The sequence below is a fragment of the Schistocerca nitens genome, chromosome 2 (genome assembly GCF_023898315.1).
Source record: "Schistocerca nitens isolate TAMUIC-IGC-003100 chromosome 2, iqSchNite1.1, whole genome shotgun sequence".
NCBI classification, from domain to species: domain Eukaryota; kingdom Metazoa; phylum Arthropoda; class Insecta; order Orthoptera; family Acrididae; genus Schistocerca; species Schistocerca nitens.
The window spans coordinates 584,482,081-584,500,371 of NC_064615.1; positions in this window are offsets into that span (position 1 = coordinate 584,482,081).

An 18,291-nucleotide genomic window follows, 5' to 3' on the forward strand; every position below is an offset into this window, starting at 1 on the left:
AGATGAAACTCGAGCAGTAGGCGGAGCGAGAGTCACGTGACAGGCCACGCGACTTTCAGCCTTATTGCATTCGTTTTATTGTTTCACCAGTACTAGTCCGGTTTTTTTCTAGCCACACCTCGTATATGCAACGTAACGCGACTTCGATGCGGGTGTATAAGCACCGACACGTAGGCAAGGGATTAGTGTGGCAGTAGTGTCTTCCCGACGCGCATGCGATAAATGCGAAAACATGGACTATGGCGGAAGTTATTACCAAATACGTCCAAACAAGACCAGCGCGCTGTTATTCTTTCTTTGGCTGCTGAAGGACAACAACCACTAGACATCCATGGTAGAATGAATATTGCGTATGGGGCAGCACGTCTGTCGAAAACCACGGTTGTGGAATAGTGCGCCTAGTTCGGTGCTAGTCGCAGTTCGACACTGGACCATGGTGGATCTGGGAGGTCACTCTCATCCATTACGGACAAGTGGGAGAGTCCAGCACCTGCCCTACAGTCCTGATCTCTCACCATTCGATCATCACGCCTTCGGTCCCTTAAAAAAGGCCTTGAAGGGACGAAGACTACTGTCGTAGGAGAATGTGCAACAGGCAATTACGGACGTCTTCATCCAGCATGACACGGTGTTTGACAAAATGGGTATTTTCTACCTGGTATGTCGGTGAGATGATTACCTTAATGCTTACGGCGATTTTTTCTGATTGGGATACTGGTTCTGGACTGTACATCCTTCGAACGGAAACTTTTTCATCTCCTTATATATACAGGGTGGTTCATTGATAGTGACCGGGTTAAATATCTCACAATATAAGCATAAAAAAAAAAAAAAAAAAAAACTACAAAGAACGAAACTTGCCTAGGATGAAGGGGAAAACCAGATGGCTCTATGGTTGGCCCGCTAGATGACGCTGCCATAGGTCAAACGGATATCAACTGCGGTTTTTAATTAGGAACCCCCCTTTTTTATTACATATTCGTGTAGTGCATAAAGAAATATGAATGTTTTAGTTGGACCACTTTTTTCGCTTTGTGATAGATGGCACTGTAATAGTCACAAACGTATAAGTACGTGTTATTACGTAACATTCCGCCAGTGCGGACGGTATTTGCTTCGTGATACATTACCCGTGTTAAAATGGACCGTTTACCAATTACGAAAAACGTCGATATCGTGTTGATGTATGGATATTGTGATCAAAATGCCCAACGGACGTGTGCTATGTATGCTGCTCGGTATCCTGGACGACATCATCCAAGTGTCCGGAACGTTCACCGGACAGTTACATTATTTAAGGAAACAGAAAGTGTTCAGCCACATGTGAAACGTCAACCACGACCTGCAACAAATGATGATGTCCAGGTAGGTGTTTTAGCTGCTGTCGCGGCTAATCCGCACATCAGTAGCAGACAAATTGCGCGAGAATCAGTAATGTCAAAAACGTCAGTGTTGACAATGCTACATCAACATCGATTGCACCTGTACCATATTTATATGCACCAGGAATTGGATGGCGACGATCGTGTACAGTTCTGCCACTGAGCACAAGAGAAATTATGGGACGATGACAGATTTTTTGCACGCGTTCTATTTAGTGACGAAGCGTCATTCACCAACAGCGGCAACGTAAACCGGCATTTTTTTTTTTTGGTCACCAGTCTACTGACTGGTTTGATGCGACCCGCCACGAATTCCTTTCCTGTGCTAACCTCTTCATCTCAGAGTGGCACTTGCAACCTACGTCCTCAATTATTTGCTTGACGTATTCCAATCTCTATCTTCCTCTACAGTTTTTGCCCTCTACAGCTCCCTCTAGTACCATGGAAGTCATTCCCTCATGTCTTAGCAGATGTCCTATCATCCTGTCCCTTCTCCTTATCAGTGTTTTCCACATATTCCTTTCCTCTCCGATTCTGCGTAGAATCTCCTCATTCCTTACCTTATCAGTCCACCTAATTTTCAACATTCGTCTATAGCACCACATCTCAAATGCTTCCATTCTCTTCTGTTCCGATTTTCCCACAGTCCATGTTACACTACCATACAATTCTGTACTCCAGACGTACATCCTCAGAAATTTCTTCCTCAAATTAAGGCCGGTATTTGATATTAGTAGACTTCTCTTGGCCAGAAACGCCTTTTTTGCCATAGCGAGTCCGCTTTTGATGTCCTCCTTGCTTCGTCCGTGATTGGTTATTTTACTGCCTAGGTAGCAGATTTCCTTAACTTCATTGACTTCGTGACCATCAATCCTGATGTTACGTTTCTCGCTGTTCTCATTTCTACTACTTCTCATTACCTTCGTCTTTCTCCGATTTACTCTCAAACCATACTGTGTACTCATTAGACTGTTCATTCCGTTCAGCAGATCATTTAATTCTTCTTCACTTTCACTCAGGATAGCAATGTCATCAGCGAATCGTATCATTGATATCGTTTCACCTTGTATTTTAATTCCACTCTTGAACCTTTCTTTTATTTCCATCATTGCTTCCTCGATGTACAGATTGAAGAGTAGGGGCGAAAGGCTACAGCCTTGTCTTACACCCTTCTTAATACGAGCACTTCGTTCTTGATCGTCCACTCTTATTATTCCCTCTTGGTTGTTGTACATATTGTATATGACCCGTCTCTCCCTATAGCTTACCCCTACTTTTTTCAGAATCTCGAACAGCTTGCACCATTTTATATTGTCGAACGCTTTTTCCAGGTCGACAAATCCTATGAAAGTGTCTTGATTTTTATTTAGCCTTGCTTCCATTATTAGCCGTAACGTCAGAATTGCCTCTCTCATCCCTTTACTTTTCCTAAAGCCCAACTGATCGTCACCTAGCGCATTCTCAATTTTCTTTTCCATTTTTCTGTATATTATTCTTGTAAGCAGCTTCGATGCCTGAGCTGTTAAGCTGATTGTGCGATAATTCTCGCACTTGTCAGCTCTTGCCGTCTTCGAAATTGTGTGGATGATGCTTTTCCGAAAGTCAGATGGTATGTCGCCAGACTCATATATTCTACACACCAACGTGAATAGTCGTTTTGTTGCCACTTCCCCCAATGATTTTAGAAATTCTGATGGAATGTTATCTATCCCTTCTGCCTTATTTGACCGTAAGTCCTCCAAAGCTCTTTTAAATTCCGATTCTAATACTGGAACCCCTATCTCTTCTGAATCGACTCCTGTTTCTTCTTCTATCACATCAGACAAATCTTCACCCTGATAGAGGCTTTCAATGTATTCTTTCCACCTGCCTGCTCTCTCCTCTGCATTTAACAGTGCATTTCCGGTTGCACTCTTAATGTTACCACCGTTGCTTTTAATGTCACCAAAGGTTGTTTTGACTTTCCTGTATGCTGAGTCTGTCCTTCCGACAATCATATCTTTTTCGATGTCTTCACATTTTTCCTGCAGCCATTTCGTCTTAGCTTCCCTGCACTTCCTATTTATTTCATTGCTCAGCGACTTGTATTTCTGTATTCCTGATTTTCCCGGAACATGTTTGTACTTCCTCCTTTCATCAATAAACTGAAGTATTTCTTCTGTTACCCATGGTTTCTTCGCAGCTACCTTCTTTGTACCTACGTTTTCCTTCCCAACTTCTGTGATGGCCCTTTTTAGAGATGACCATTCCTCTTCAACTGTACTGCCTACTGCGCTATTCCTTATTGCTGAATCTATAGCGTTAGAGAACTTCAAACGTATATCGTCATTTCTTAGTACTTCCGTATCCCACTTCTTTACATATTGATTCTTCCTGACTAATGTCTTGAACTTTAGCCTACTCTTCATCACTACTATATTGTGATCTTAGTCTATATCTGCTCCTGGGTACGCCTTAAAATCCAGTATCCGATTTCGGAATCTCTGTCTGACCATGATGTAATCTGATTGAAATCTTCCCGTATCTCCCGGCCTTTTCCAAGTATACCTCCTCCTCTAGTGATTCTTGAACAGGGTATTCGCTATTACTAGCTGAAACTTGTTACAGAACTCAATTAGTCTTTCTCCTCTTTCATTCCTTGTCCCAAGCCCATATTCTCCTGTAAACTTTTCTTCTACTCCTTCCCCTACAACTGCATTCTAGTCGCCCATGACTATTAGATTTTCGTCCCCGTTTACATACTGCATTACCCTTTCAATATCCTCATACAATTTCTCTATCTGTTCATCTTCAGCTTGCGACGTCGGCATGTATACCTGAACTATCGTTGTCGGTGTTGGTTTGCTGTCGATTCTGATTAGAACAACCCGGTCACTGAACTGTTCACAGTAACACACCCTCTGCCCTACCTTCCTATTCATAACGAATCCTACACCTGTTATACCATTTTGACTGATGACCACAACTGTTAAGGCCCATAGTGCTCAGAGCCATTTGTTATACCATTTTCTGCTGCTGTTGATATTACCCGATACTCATCTGACCAGAAATCCTTGTCTTCCTTCCACTTCACTTCACTGACCCCTACTATATCTATATTGAGCCTTTGCATTTCCCTTTTCAGATTTTCTAGTTTCCCTACCACGTTCAAGCTTCTGACATTCCACGCCTCGACTCGTAGAACGTTATCCTTTCGTTTATTATTCAATCTTTTTCTCATGGTAACCTCACCCTTGGCAGTCCCCTCCTGGAGATCCGAATGGGGGACTATTCCGGAATCTTTTGCCAATGGAGAGATCGTCATGATACTTCTTCAATTACAGGCCACATGTCCTGTGGATACACGTTACGTGTCTTTAATGCAGTGGTTTCCATTGCCTTCTGCATATTCATGTCGTTGATCATTGCTGATTCTTCCGCCTTTAGGGGCAATTTCCCACCCCTAGGACAAGAGAGTGCCCTGAACCTCTATCCGCTCCTCCGCCCTCTTTGACAAGGCCGTTGGCAGAATGAGGCTGACTTCTTATGCCGGAAGTCTTCGGCCGCCAATGCTGATTATTTATCAAAATTTAGGCAGTGGCGGGGATCGAACCCGGGACCGAAGACCTTTTGATTATGAATCAAAGACATTACCCCTTGACCACGGGTCTCAACCCGGCATAGTATGCACTATTGGGCACCGGAAAATCCACGATGACTGCGACAAGTGAAACATCAGCGACCTTGGCGGGTTAATGTATGGTGCGGCATTGTGGGAGGACGGATAATTGGCCCCCATTTTATAGATGGCAATCAAAATGGTGCAGTGTATGCTGATTTCCTACGTAATGTTCTACTGCTATTACTACGTTTCACTGCATGACAGAATGGCGATGTACTTCCAACATGACGGATGTCTGGCATCCGTCATGCATCCGGAATCCGGAAATCCCGCAAGATGATAAAGGACGGCAGGTAAGCCGAGTCCAAGGGATATAGACGCGTCGTGTTTCATTCCGAATCGGGCGGGCATTTGCCACACCTGGAACACGCCAACTTAGTGGGGGCCTGGTAAAATACGCCCGATAACGGAACAGAGCGCAACCTACGCATGTGCTGTCTGCAAGTGCAGCCAAAACTCAAGGAGCGAGTGATGAGCATTTCCATATAGATATCCCAAAGTCCAGCCCTTTATCCACAAGAGACTTTCTTGCAGGAAAATATTTCACCACTTGGCAAAGAAAGGACTCTAGGCCAGTAACGTGTGGCGGCACTCGTAGAAAATACGTAACCGTTTGGCGTCCCAACAACCAGATATCCGCAACGGCTACAGAGTTAAATCGTTGATGACTATCGTCGAAAATACGACAGACAGCGCAGAGAGAAGAGTCTGTCAGTCCTACGGCATGGAATCGCTAATTAGTTGGATACCCAATACAGGTCACATAATACCAAGTCGATCTGATATACGTCGGAAAGACACTGTCATGATTGGGCCGCCGAATCACAGTCTATGACACCAATGGGAACTTCCATTCAACGAAGTTACAGGCGAGACTACGCAGGAAAAAGACATAGAAATCCTTCGCCCGCTGCCGGCGCGTTCGTGGCAGTTCGGCGGAAGCATAACTGACTTTCACAATGAATGCCGCGATGTGGGCAAACGCGAGTGTGATGTTACGGACCGGAACTGGCGGGGACATGGACGCTGGCACAAGGACGGCAAGTAAATGGTGCGCAATGGAAGCCTCGATAATGCGCCATTGTTTGTACATCGTGGCCATGTAAAGTGCCGTCTCACGATAGCGGACGTTCTCTTGCACGCAGGGGCGGGTAAGTGCGTCACAGCGTACTTTGGAAATGGACGCAGCCATCAGAAAATATCCGAATGCCGCTTGAATACAACGTCCTGTCGTAATCGGCATCCGTAGAACCTGCGCAGTTTGGAGAATCCTGGATGCGACATGGGCAATCAGGAACGCAACACGCTGCAAAGGATCGAGGCGGCGTAGGACGTTGTGACTAACCATCATACGGGTAACTCTCAAAACTTGACGAAAGTTGACCCTCACTGTGCGGCCGTTGTCGACGCATAGGTGGTACCAAGACAGCGGAGACATTGGATACAGGACAGGGGAGCCAGATCTTCTGGCGGTAGTCCGAGACCAATAGACAGCGTCGTGGATTTGCGCGCTTTCATCACACTCCCAACTGCTCTCGCATAAGTCGTAATGGTGTCGAGGACCCGTGTGACCTCCTCCGGAGAACGAACAAGCAGCAGGAGGTCATCTGCTAACGCACGACATCGGAAGGTTCAATCGCTTGAGGAGAGTCCAGACAACTTCGCCGCCAGCATGCTTAAAAGTGGCTCCAGCGCCACTGCATAGAGATGCATGGACAAGGGTAGCTTTTCCAGACCTACCATTGAATCGGTATCGGATCCGCCAGGAGGCCATTGACCTGCGTGTTCCTAAACAGCCACCTAAGGATGCTGATGAACAGAGAAGGGAAGCTCATCGGTTCTGAGACAGAATATCCAAATGCGTGGTGCACCCTGTCAAACGTGCAGTCAAAATCTACGGCCACGATCGCCGCACGCCTCTGCGAGTGCAATCACGTCACAACAGTCTCCAGTGTCTTCTGGTGCAGTTTGCTCGGTTGAGAGGGCACGTGGTAAGTGGAGTTTCTAGCGCGCCGCCAATAATAATAGCGCAAAAATCTTGTAATCATCATTTAATAAGGTGATAGGGCGGTAGTTTCCCGTATCAATTCCAGATGTTGGTTTATGAACTGGACAAATAAGTCATGGACAAAAACCAGCGGATTCCCAGCTGCAGACGTGATCAGTTCTTTATACATCTCCATCCATCGTGTAGACATGAGACCACAAAAGGTACGATGAAATTCTGTAGGGAGTACGCCGATACCTGGTGACTTGCACAGCGCGTCCCTGAAGATAGCGCTAGTTACCTCCTCGGAGGTGAAAGCTCCATTAACGTAACCCGTTCCTTAAGCGTAAGGGTGGATAGAACGTCCACGGCGATAGGATCGAAATCCAGGACGGCCCCATCCTCGCCATGATAAACTCGGCGATAATGTTCGACATAGCTATCGACTATGTCTATTTGGCAGGTGGTGATGATGTTTGGTCACAAATCTGTGACCTTCTTTGTATCTTTTCAATATCCCCTGTTTGTCCTGTATGGTACAGATCGCGCACGCACACACACACACACACACACACACACACACACACACACACACACACACACGAACAGATCACACGGGTGTTTTGTATGCTATCCCTCTCCTCTTTGTACACGGATTGCTTTTCCCTAGTATCTTACTAATGAACCGTATTCTGCCACCAGTACTTATGACTGAGGCCATGTAAGTGTTTATATTTCTACAAGTTGACCGATACTAACTGTAAATCATTGACATGAAATCGTAGGTCACCATGTTTTCATAGTTTGTAGAAATTTACAATTTTACATTTATAAACATTTAAAGCTAGTGTCAATATTTGAACAACTCTTACCAAGAGCCGGCCACTGTGGCCTAGCGGTTATAGGCGCTTCAGTCCGGAACCGCGCTGCTGCTACGGTCGCAGGTTCGAATCCTGCCTCGGGCATGGCTGTGTGTGTCCTTGGGTTAATTAGGTTTTAGTAGTTCTAAGTCTATGGGACTGATGACCTCAGATGTTAAGTCCCATAGTGCTTAGAGCCATTTGAACCACTTCTTACCAAAATTTTAATTAATGTTTGTGCAGCTTTTTTCAGACAGTTCTTCACTGTACATAACTTCATCACCTTTAAAAAGTCTGATGTTGCTGCAACGTTGTCTGTTAAGTTATTAATATACAGCAGAGCCGCAATGGTCTCGCCACATTTCCCTGGTGCACAAATGATGTTACTGCTTCGTTGTCCCTACCAACAAATCTTCAGTTCAGCGATAAATTCCATTTCGTACTCCATGTGGTCGTACTTTCGTTAATAAGTGTTGCTCGTGTACTGAGTCAAATGCTTTTCGGAAGTCAAGAAGTACTGTATCTACCTGAATTTCTTGACCCGTGGATACGCCTGGTGGTAAGTGTGGGTTGTTTAGTGTGAACTGTATGACCGATATTTACAGATTCGAAGCTGATTAGTATGGATGAGGTCACTTTGTTTTAAATACCTCATTACATTTGACCTTAGAGTACGTCGTAAGATTATAATATAGAGGTATGTTGATCACTTCTGATGCCCTCCTTGTACGCGTGTGTGACCTCTGCTTTCTTCCATGTATTGGGCACATTTTTTTATTAAGAATTCTGTGGTATATAGTGCTTGAAAAATGGATTATCTCAGTACTAATTAATCAATTCCACTGGGCTCTGCAACTTTGTTCACCACTTCAACGTTGAGCAAATCGTGAGCAGTCGACCCAAGCAGAGCCACCCCCTCGCCATGGTACAGAAAAGACACTGTCCAACTCTATGGCACATTTACAGAGACTAAAATGAGCGCAAGAATACACCGGTGGATGCTCAAATCACTGAAAAAACTATCGCCTTGAGTCTTGGCTAGCACTACAAATTCTTTCACGTCAGTTGTTCGGCACGAGTTCCTTGAAAAACCTGTTGCGCGATGTATCCTAGTTTCCATCAAGGCAAGTGATGGAGGTATTCTCATATAACAAATATTTACAAGCAGATAATTTAGTCCCCTAAGTCCCTTGCCATGGTCTCTCGCAGAAAAACGGTATTGAAACCTTATGCCCAGTCATTTAAAGGAGTTTGTTCATTTGCAGCATCCCGCAAGTATACTACCAGATGTATTTGGACAGCTGTTAGTGGTTTCTGATATCGGGTTTGTTCACATTTTACGGTGTCTTGGACACTACTGTGGACATTCTGAATAAAATATATGAATGTCTGTAGAGCAATGGGAGTCCATTCTCTCCAGAGCCGAAACTAGAGAAAGTAGTGATGTCGGTCGCTGGGATATGGAGCGAAAACTACGAACTAACTCATCCCAAAATTGTTTTCAATGGGCTCTAGTCGGCGCTCTGGCCAGGACAGTCCATATCAGCAATGCTGTTGTCCACAAACTATTTCCTCATAGATACTGCTTCTTGGCCGAGTGGCCGGCCGCTGTGGCCGAGCGGTTCTAGGCGCTTCAGTCTGGAACCGCGCGACCGCTACCATCGCAGGTTAGAATCCTGCCTCGGGCATGGATGTGTGTGATGTCCTTAGGTTAGTTAGGTTTAAGTAGTTCTAAGTTATTAAGATATTAAGTCCAATGTGCTCAGAGCCATTGACCCATTTGGCCGAGTGCATTATCATGCTGGTACCTCGTCGTCTTCCAACTGTTCCTCTGCTGTACGCAGTACATAATGTTACAAAATGTGTTTGTAACCTTCCACATTTAGCGTTTTCTTAACACACCCATACCGTAGCACGACCCCCTCTGTGCTACACTGTTGGCACTACATGCGATGACAAGTAAAGTTCGCCAGGCATTTTCAAAACCCTATCCAGTGGCGTCACGGTTTAGACCACCTCAAGCATCCAGAAATCCCTAACTTATGAGGAGCTAGTCGACCGTTGTGCCTTATTCTGTTTTACTCCCTATGCCTACTGATTGGGGTAGCTGGACTGCTGTTAGCAGTTTTGAGCTCACGAGTTATTCCTGCCGCTGATTTCGCGCGATTTTTTACAGCTAGCCTTTACAATTCTCGATAGTCCCTGTCCCTTACGACATGACGCATTCCTGTTCTTGGTTTAGCTATTGTTGTTCCTTCACGTTTCCACTTCACAGTCGCATCACCAACAGTCGAATTGGCCAGCTCGAAAAGGGTTGAAATGTCCCTGATGGATTTGTTACTCAGGGTACGTCCAGAGACCAGCCCACGTTCAAAGTTACTAAGCTCTCCTGACGGGCCCATTCATTTGTTACTACTTCTCTACTGACTGCACTACATTCGCCAACTCCTTTTGTACTGGCGGTTCCACCTATACTGACGTCTAATGGGCAATACCGCACAACATAGGTGTGTCCGGATACATTTGATCAGAGAGTGTAAATTTAACTTCCAGCAAGACAAGCGCTCTTCCAAAATGTGTTACAACGATTTCAGGAACATTTCTCGGAGTTAAGCCGTTTGTGTGGACCCTTTGGTCGTTTTACCTTCACGCTATTAAGTTTATTTAGGCTGGCAGCAGGCGAGGTGTGCGCGTCTTTGACCCAGCTCTGGACTCTCTCCGTTGTATGTCGCAATTGGGGGAGTCACGGATCCTGCTTCCAGCACTTCCCAGCATTTTCGGTGGTTCCTGGAGGTCGTGCCACGATATTTCCAAATGCGTTGTTACGCGACAGGAGGCAGGTGTATGTAATTCGCTTACTTATAGTAGTACATCACGCTGTAAAATGTTTCGAAGTGGTGGAATCCTTGGCATTTTTTACTTCATCAGGTTGTCGCATACTATGAAGTTATGAATGGAACTCAAAGACTGTAGAGACAGTTAGTTTGTAAGTGTACAGAACAAACACGTTTACAAGAACACCGTATCCTGCAATACAACGACTGAAGTAGTTTATCTCTCGCATTTTGTAACGTTATGAAAAAACTTTGTAAATAAAAATAACACTTCGTGTAAAACTCCTTTATACGTACATGGGACACGCCTTAATAGTAAGCTCATAGAATTACACTACTGGCCATTAAAATTGCTACACCACGAAGATGACGTGCTACAGACGCGAAATTTAACCGACAGGAAGAAGGTGCTGTGATATGCAAATGATTAGCTACAACGTGCTGACATGAGGAAAGTTTCCAACGGACTTCTCATACACAAACAGCAGTTGACCGGCGTTGCCTGGTGAAGCGTTGTTGTGATGCCTCGTGTAAGGACGAGAAATGCGTCATCACGTTTCCGACTTTAAAAAGATCGGATTGTAGCCTATCGCGATTGCGGTTCATCGTATCGCGACAATGCTGCTCGCATTGGTCGAGATCCAATGACTGTTTGCAGAATATGGAATCGACGGGTTCAGGAGAGAAGTACGGAACCGCGTGCTGGATCCCAACGGCCTCGTATAGCTAGCAGTCGAGATGACAGGCATCTTATCCGCATGGCTGCAACGGATCGTGCAGTCACGTCTCGATCCCTGAGTCAACAGATGGGGACGTTTGCAAGACAACAACCATGGGCACGAACAGTTCGACGACGTTTGCGGTAGCATGGACTATCGTCTCGAAGACCATCGCTGTAGTTACCCTTGACGCTGCATCACAGACAGGAGCGCTTGTGATGGTATACTCAACGACGAACCTGGGTGCACGAATGGCAAAACATTTTTTCGGATGAATCCAGGTTCTGTTTACAGCATCATCATGGTCCCATCCGTGTTTGGCGAATCGCGGTGAACGCACATTGGAAGCGCGTATTCGTCATCGCCGTACTGGCGTATCGCCCGGCGTGATGGTATGGGTTGCCACTGGTTATACTTCTCGGTCACTTCTTGTTCGCACAGTGGACGTTACATTTCAGATGTGCTACGACCCGAGGCTCTACCCTTCATTCGATCCCTGCGAAACCCTACGTTTCAGCAGGATAATGCACGACGCATGTTGCAGGTCCTGTACGGGTCTTTCTGGACACAGAAAATGTTCGACTGCTGCCCTGGCCAGCACATTCTCCAGATCTCTCACCAATAAAAAACGTCTGGTCAATGGTGGCCGAGCAACTGGCTCGTCACAATACGCCAGTCACTACTCTTGATGAACTGTGGTATCGTGTTGCTGCATGGGCAGCTGCACCTGTACACGCCATCCAAGCTCTGTTTGACTGAGTGCCCAGGCGTATCAAGGCCGTTATTACGGCCAGAGGTGGTTGTTCTGGGTACTGATTTCTCAGGATCTATGCACCCAAACTGCAAGAAAATGTAGTCACATGTCAGTTCTAGTATAATAGATTTGCCCAATGAATACCCGTATATCATCTGCATTTCTTTTTGGTGTAGCAATTTTAATGGACAGTAGTGTATATTGTCATCTTTAAACCATAATAAAACAAATGCTCGGTGTTCGTCAGCCACAGGCAAGTGTGCTCTTTAACGTAAAATTCCCGTATGAAATTGTGAGAAAGAAGTACAAATAAAAACTTTTATAGTTATTACCTAAGGAGTGTAATTCTTATGACAAAAAACATCGTTTATTAATTTTCTCAAATTTTGCTTAAATTTAATTATTTACAGTTTTCACTACAAGAATACTCGCATTGTATACCGTAAAATATATGAATTTTACTGAGAAATGTTATTAATTAATGAAAATTATTACACTCACTTGTATCAGAGCTGTGTGAACTATACAACGTATCAATCTCTGTAGTGTCACCTTTTTAACTTGTAATTTTGCTGACGTAAGGATAAGTCAGTTCTCATTATTACCAGTCAGAGACACGTATTGTCAGTTTTGATGATGCGGTTGGCGCAACAGTGTACTGTGGTGTGCTTACGTGATCTTTTATAAAAGAAGTTGATTTCAACTGACGGTCAGATTTGTATGACCACTTCACCACCTTCACAACTTCGCCACCTTGACGACGACGAAGTCAGCTCTACCAGGTAAGTATGAAAAACTATTACAATCAAATTAATATAGAAATGAGGGGCATTTTGTCACAGGTTTTACGGTAACTCTTACTCTGTGTCTTATTTCTGTACTTTCGTACGATCACATATGTAGGCGATAGAGACTTCCTTGCCATCGTTTCTTGCCTCTTGCGGCCAGCGAGCGTAGGGGATAAGGGTTTTTGTGGGCAGCAGTAAAAAGCGAAGAGCCTTCTGCTCGGATGGAAAACAGGCCCTGCACCAGGGCGCGCCGCCTTGCAGACTCTGTATCGCTTCATTTGCTGCTTTCCTGCGGTGATTTATAGCTTGTTCATCCACGCAGATACGCCCATACTCGTAGCAAGTTCGAAGTAAATGTACGAGGTGTTTTGCATGAATGTTATACCTGCCCATGGGCGCTGGACCAACTGCAGTATCAGTTGAACTGGTTTGTTTCGACGGCTGCTGACTTTTTATCGGCGCGTGCTTTACCACCTTCTTAACAAATAAGAGTTGACGTTTTCTTCCCTTTCCAAGCATATAGAAATTTACGATACTGCTGAAACTGCAGTGCACGCCAAACTCCTGTGCGACAAAGAAAGAGCATATCCAATTGACCTAGCTCGTAGTTTGGTCCTAATTATATCGTACTTTAAAGAAATAAAGCCCTATACTCACCAAGTTATAATACAGAACTTAAGAGTCTCCGTAAATGAACTTGGAATTACTAGGGAAAATTTACTCGAAAATTTCTTCGTTAGATTTCATCAGTTTAGTAGAAAATTATAAATGAACACTCTGCATCCCACGTGAATGAAATTTTACTAGAATGTTATATTGCTTGCACACTGCTTATGATCATAATCACGGGAATATAGTCCTAAGAACTGAATATTTTGAGAAACAATATATTACCTTCTGGTACCTGCAGTACTTCAATCTTACAGCCGCACTTAGGGATCATATAGGTATCTGCACCCGCATTCACACACACATACTCACAAACCACTGTGCAGAGTATGACTGTGGGTCGTTTGTACCAGTTGTAAGATGGCAAGAACTAGGCCCCTTACATGAAGTCATTGAAGATCAACTAACTCACGTTGAGCGAACAGTAGCGCTGAACAAAAATGACTGACAAGGCACAATGCATCTTGTAGAGGGTACAGTATGGACATATTGAAATAATTAATGTCGGGTGATGGTTTTAAAGTAATTCACACGACATGAAAACTTTGCAGAAAGGCGTCGGTTTACTGGAGGCCAGTTTGTCCCAGGGAAGCACTCAGAATTGACCGTGGCCGCTGGGGGAGTGGCTAAGGGAAGCGACAACAGGCAGCTTAGGGCGGCTCAAGCTCTGAGAAAGCGGTAACAGGGCGCGGCCTCCAGCCACCTTAAGATGAGTGACAGTGAGTGGGTGGTTGACCCCATGCTATTGTACTGGGAAGCAGACGGAGAACTTGTATGCCTGTTGATAATTGTCCGTCATCCCGTTTTCAGTGAAACATGTGAGAAAGCTGCACAAAGCTACGGTGGAGCGGTCAACAGAGGTCAAAATATGTGTGTTCATGACTATTGCAACTTCACGCCGAATTCACAGTCCGCAGAGTCTGAAGTAAATCAGGTGAAGAGTGACAGAATGAAATATGCCGGCCTCCGATGGGAACATAGGACCAAGGAATTTGAAGTACTCTCCTGGGAGTCAGAATTCAGGAAAAAATTGGTGTTTGTGAAGATGCTAACCTTGATGGGTGGCCTGGGAGGAGCTAAATAGCAGACGTTGAGAGGAAGGGAAATTTTGTGGAAATTTGTTCACTTCCCAGAGCAGGCATTGGTCGGCACTGGGAAGCAACGCATAATTAACGCGACTTGCCCTGCAATTGGCATATGTGATTTTGCTGGAGGGGAAACCAAGGTGAAGAGCGGACTGTGAGAAGTCTCCGTAGGGGTCTTCCATTCCCAGCTTGCCTAGAGTGCAGACGTGGCGTTCTTTACTCAGCTTGCCTGAGAAAGAGTGAGCATCTCTGCAGTTTAGGACTTAGCAAATGGAACGATTGAGCTTGGAGATAGGAAGTTTTGATTCAGCTGTGTACTGAGCAAGATAGCTAGGAGTGAATAGATGAATGCAGCCTTGCAGCACCATGAGGTCGGCCGACGTCCACACAACGACACCGCTCCGCCACGCTGAATTCAGTGATTCGGTGATATTGCGCCCGCTCCAGCCACTTTTTTGTTGGATCACGTCGGCAAAGTTTCCACGAGGGTTTCACGGGCCGTATATTGTAGAATTCTTCTCACACTTCGCATTACGCCTGGGTCAGTCGATAGGAATTACTTTTGATTTATCGCGCTTTACTCCACACAAACGCAGTTTATTACCTCTGTCTGTTAGGAGAGGTATGTAATGTGATGATTGAAGGTCGTGAGTTAAAATAGATCTGTGCTAATCGACTGCATCTGTTTTCAATCAAGTAGTTAAAACCCCAAGTCACTTTCTTAATTAATTTTATGTTCAACATTTGCATCTGGTGTTCAATAGCTGAATATAACATCAATGTGCACCCCTTTTTAATTAAAAGTGATCAATTCTGAATCAATTAATGTCAACACAGCCACTGCAGTTCAATCAGGAGTCACAGGGCCTTATTACTTTCTTTGCGTTATCCGACATTGCGGCAGTTTTGCACTCTCTTTTGATCTGTTAGTCAATTACCTGGGGTGAACACACACCAAAACCAGATAAGTGTTACACAGTATTAGCTACGTCCTCCACCATTCGGTAACGAAGAGAAGGAAAAACCTCTGTATACCTTGGTACGTCATTTAATCACTTTTTTTCTTTTTCCCATGCTCACCACGAAATAACATTCTAGAGCAGAAGAATTGTGGTAATGTCTTCTTCGAAAACTGATTCTTATCATTTACCTTCCAGGTCTACACAAGAAGAAAGCAAGAACTTTCTAACACAGTTTTAAAGTAATAATTGCTAAGCGTTTTTAATACTTGACTACATGCCGTTTTCTGTAAAACAAAAGTTCCAGGTGTGGTGAACATATTTACTGAAACTATACATGTGACCCTCATGACCACCAAAAACCGAATAGCGCTCTCGTCGCTCTGCCGAGCTCTTCCTGCGCCTGCTGCATGACCTCACGTACATCTACTTCACAGGGTGAGTTCACTAACATATTGCAACGTAAATTATATCTTTGGCCAAATATTTAACTATTTATTACACTTAAATATCAGCAACGTCACTTTTCTTTCCTGTTTAATTTTTCTTAGAATTTTTGTTACACTTTCGTGTGGCCTACACCGACCTATTACCACAGTATTGGCGTATCTCTGATTTCCTTTGACGCTGCTGTCAGACCTATTTGTTGGCTGTAGAAAGGTCGCAACGCTAGAAGACTGTACCGAAAAGCAGAAAAACCGGCACACTTTCACTACTTGGTACACTTAAAAAAATGGCTCTGAGCACTATGGGACTTAACATCTGAGGTCACCAGTCCCCCAGAACTTAGAAATGCTTAAGCCTAACTAACCTAAGGACATCACACACATCCATGCCCGAGGCAGGATTCGAACCTGCGACCGTAACAGAAGCGCGGTTCCGGAGTGAAGCGCCCAGAACCGCTCGTCCAAAGCGGCCGGCTGGTACACTTACCTTTCACATATACACTGATAAGCCAAAACTTTACGACTACTGCCCATCGCGACGTTGGATGCCGTCTGGTGACGTTGCGGGCACGTGACGCGGTAACAAAACTATGTTAGTGGAGCAGTCACGGACGGGCGATAACCGTAGCGAAGACACGAGCCGCAAAAGGAAAATTCCATTGAGATAAGCGACTTTGACAAAGGGCAGATTATCTTTACGCAGAGCCTGACAATGATTATCTCGGAAACGGCGAAGGTGGTCGAGTATTTACGTGCTACTGTCCTGAGCATCTACGGAAAGAAGTAGGAGGACAGTGAAATTACCACTAGGAGCTAAATGGTTGGACGTCCACGACTCTTCAAAGAACGTGGTGTTCGGAGGCTTGTCTGCTCTGTAAAATAAGATAGGTCTGTAGCATCTCTGCCGAAAGAGCATAGTGCCGGTGCACGCACAAGTGTTTCACAGAACATCGTTCATCGTACGTTACTGAACATGGAGCTCCGCAGTAGACCACCTCTACGTGTTCAGATGTTGACCCAACGACATCGTCAATTATGATTGCAGTGGGCAGGAGACCTTCGATATCTATCTACGGAAACGTGTCGCTTCTCCGGGTGAATTACATTTATGCTACACTAGGTCGACAGTCGTCTCCGCAAACGCCGTCACTGAGGTGAACGGCGGCTCGAGACGTGCGGCACGCCACGGATGCAGTCCAGTCTGGTGGGAGCAGTATTGTGCTATGGGAGACACTCTTCTGCGCTTGCATCGGATCTGCGTAGTGATCTAAGACACGCTGACAGCTGCGTTCCAACTGCATCCCTTCATGCTCGGTGTCTTCCCCGAAGGCGATATCATCTTTTTGCGGTGTAACTGTTCGTGTTTCGGAGTTCTGCTACTGTGGTTTGAGGAGCATTATAATGAACTCACGCTGATACCTCGGCGACCAAATTCACCTGATGTAAATCCTATGGGGCCCATCTGGCTCGCTATTGGGCGCCACCACCGCGTACGCAAATCAGCGGCCTTTACACGAATTACATAACCTGTGCGTAAACATCTAATGCCACATATCTCCACAAACCTGTCAACAAACTGCCGGATCCCTGATACGCAGAATTAGTGATGCGTTTCGTTCCAAAGATGCAGAAACAATCCATTAAGAAGGTGGTCATAAAGTTTTGGCTCATCAGTGTACAGAGTGATACCGTGATGAAGTTAACAACTTTATGGGAAGATGGAGAAGGTAAACGTACGACTTCGACGTAAAGTACTCTAGTCCCAAAACGACTCATTAGCTAGGTATAATGGCTCAATCATGGGCCCCAACTTCCTAATCTGGACTCTGACTCTTGACGTACTGCATTCTTGCTAAACACTCCCCAATACTCAGACAAGGTTCCCTGCTCATATCATGTCCACGTAACTTAATGGAAGAGAGAGCGACAATCTGAAGTGTACATTACAGTAATAATGAATTCCATTTGCCTGCACGAGTTTTACAAGTTGCTACATTTGTAACAGTTGTTGAAAATGGCGTCACCCAGGGACATCCCCCAGGTGTGGCATCGTCACACCGAGTTTTGTCGTATTCGTTCTAATACCGCCCTGTTTCGTGTGAAGTGTCGCAGGCAGTGATAATTCTTGCCAGAAGATCCTCCTCAGT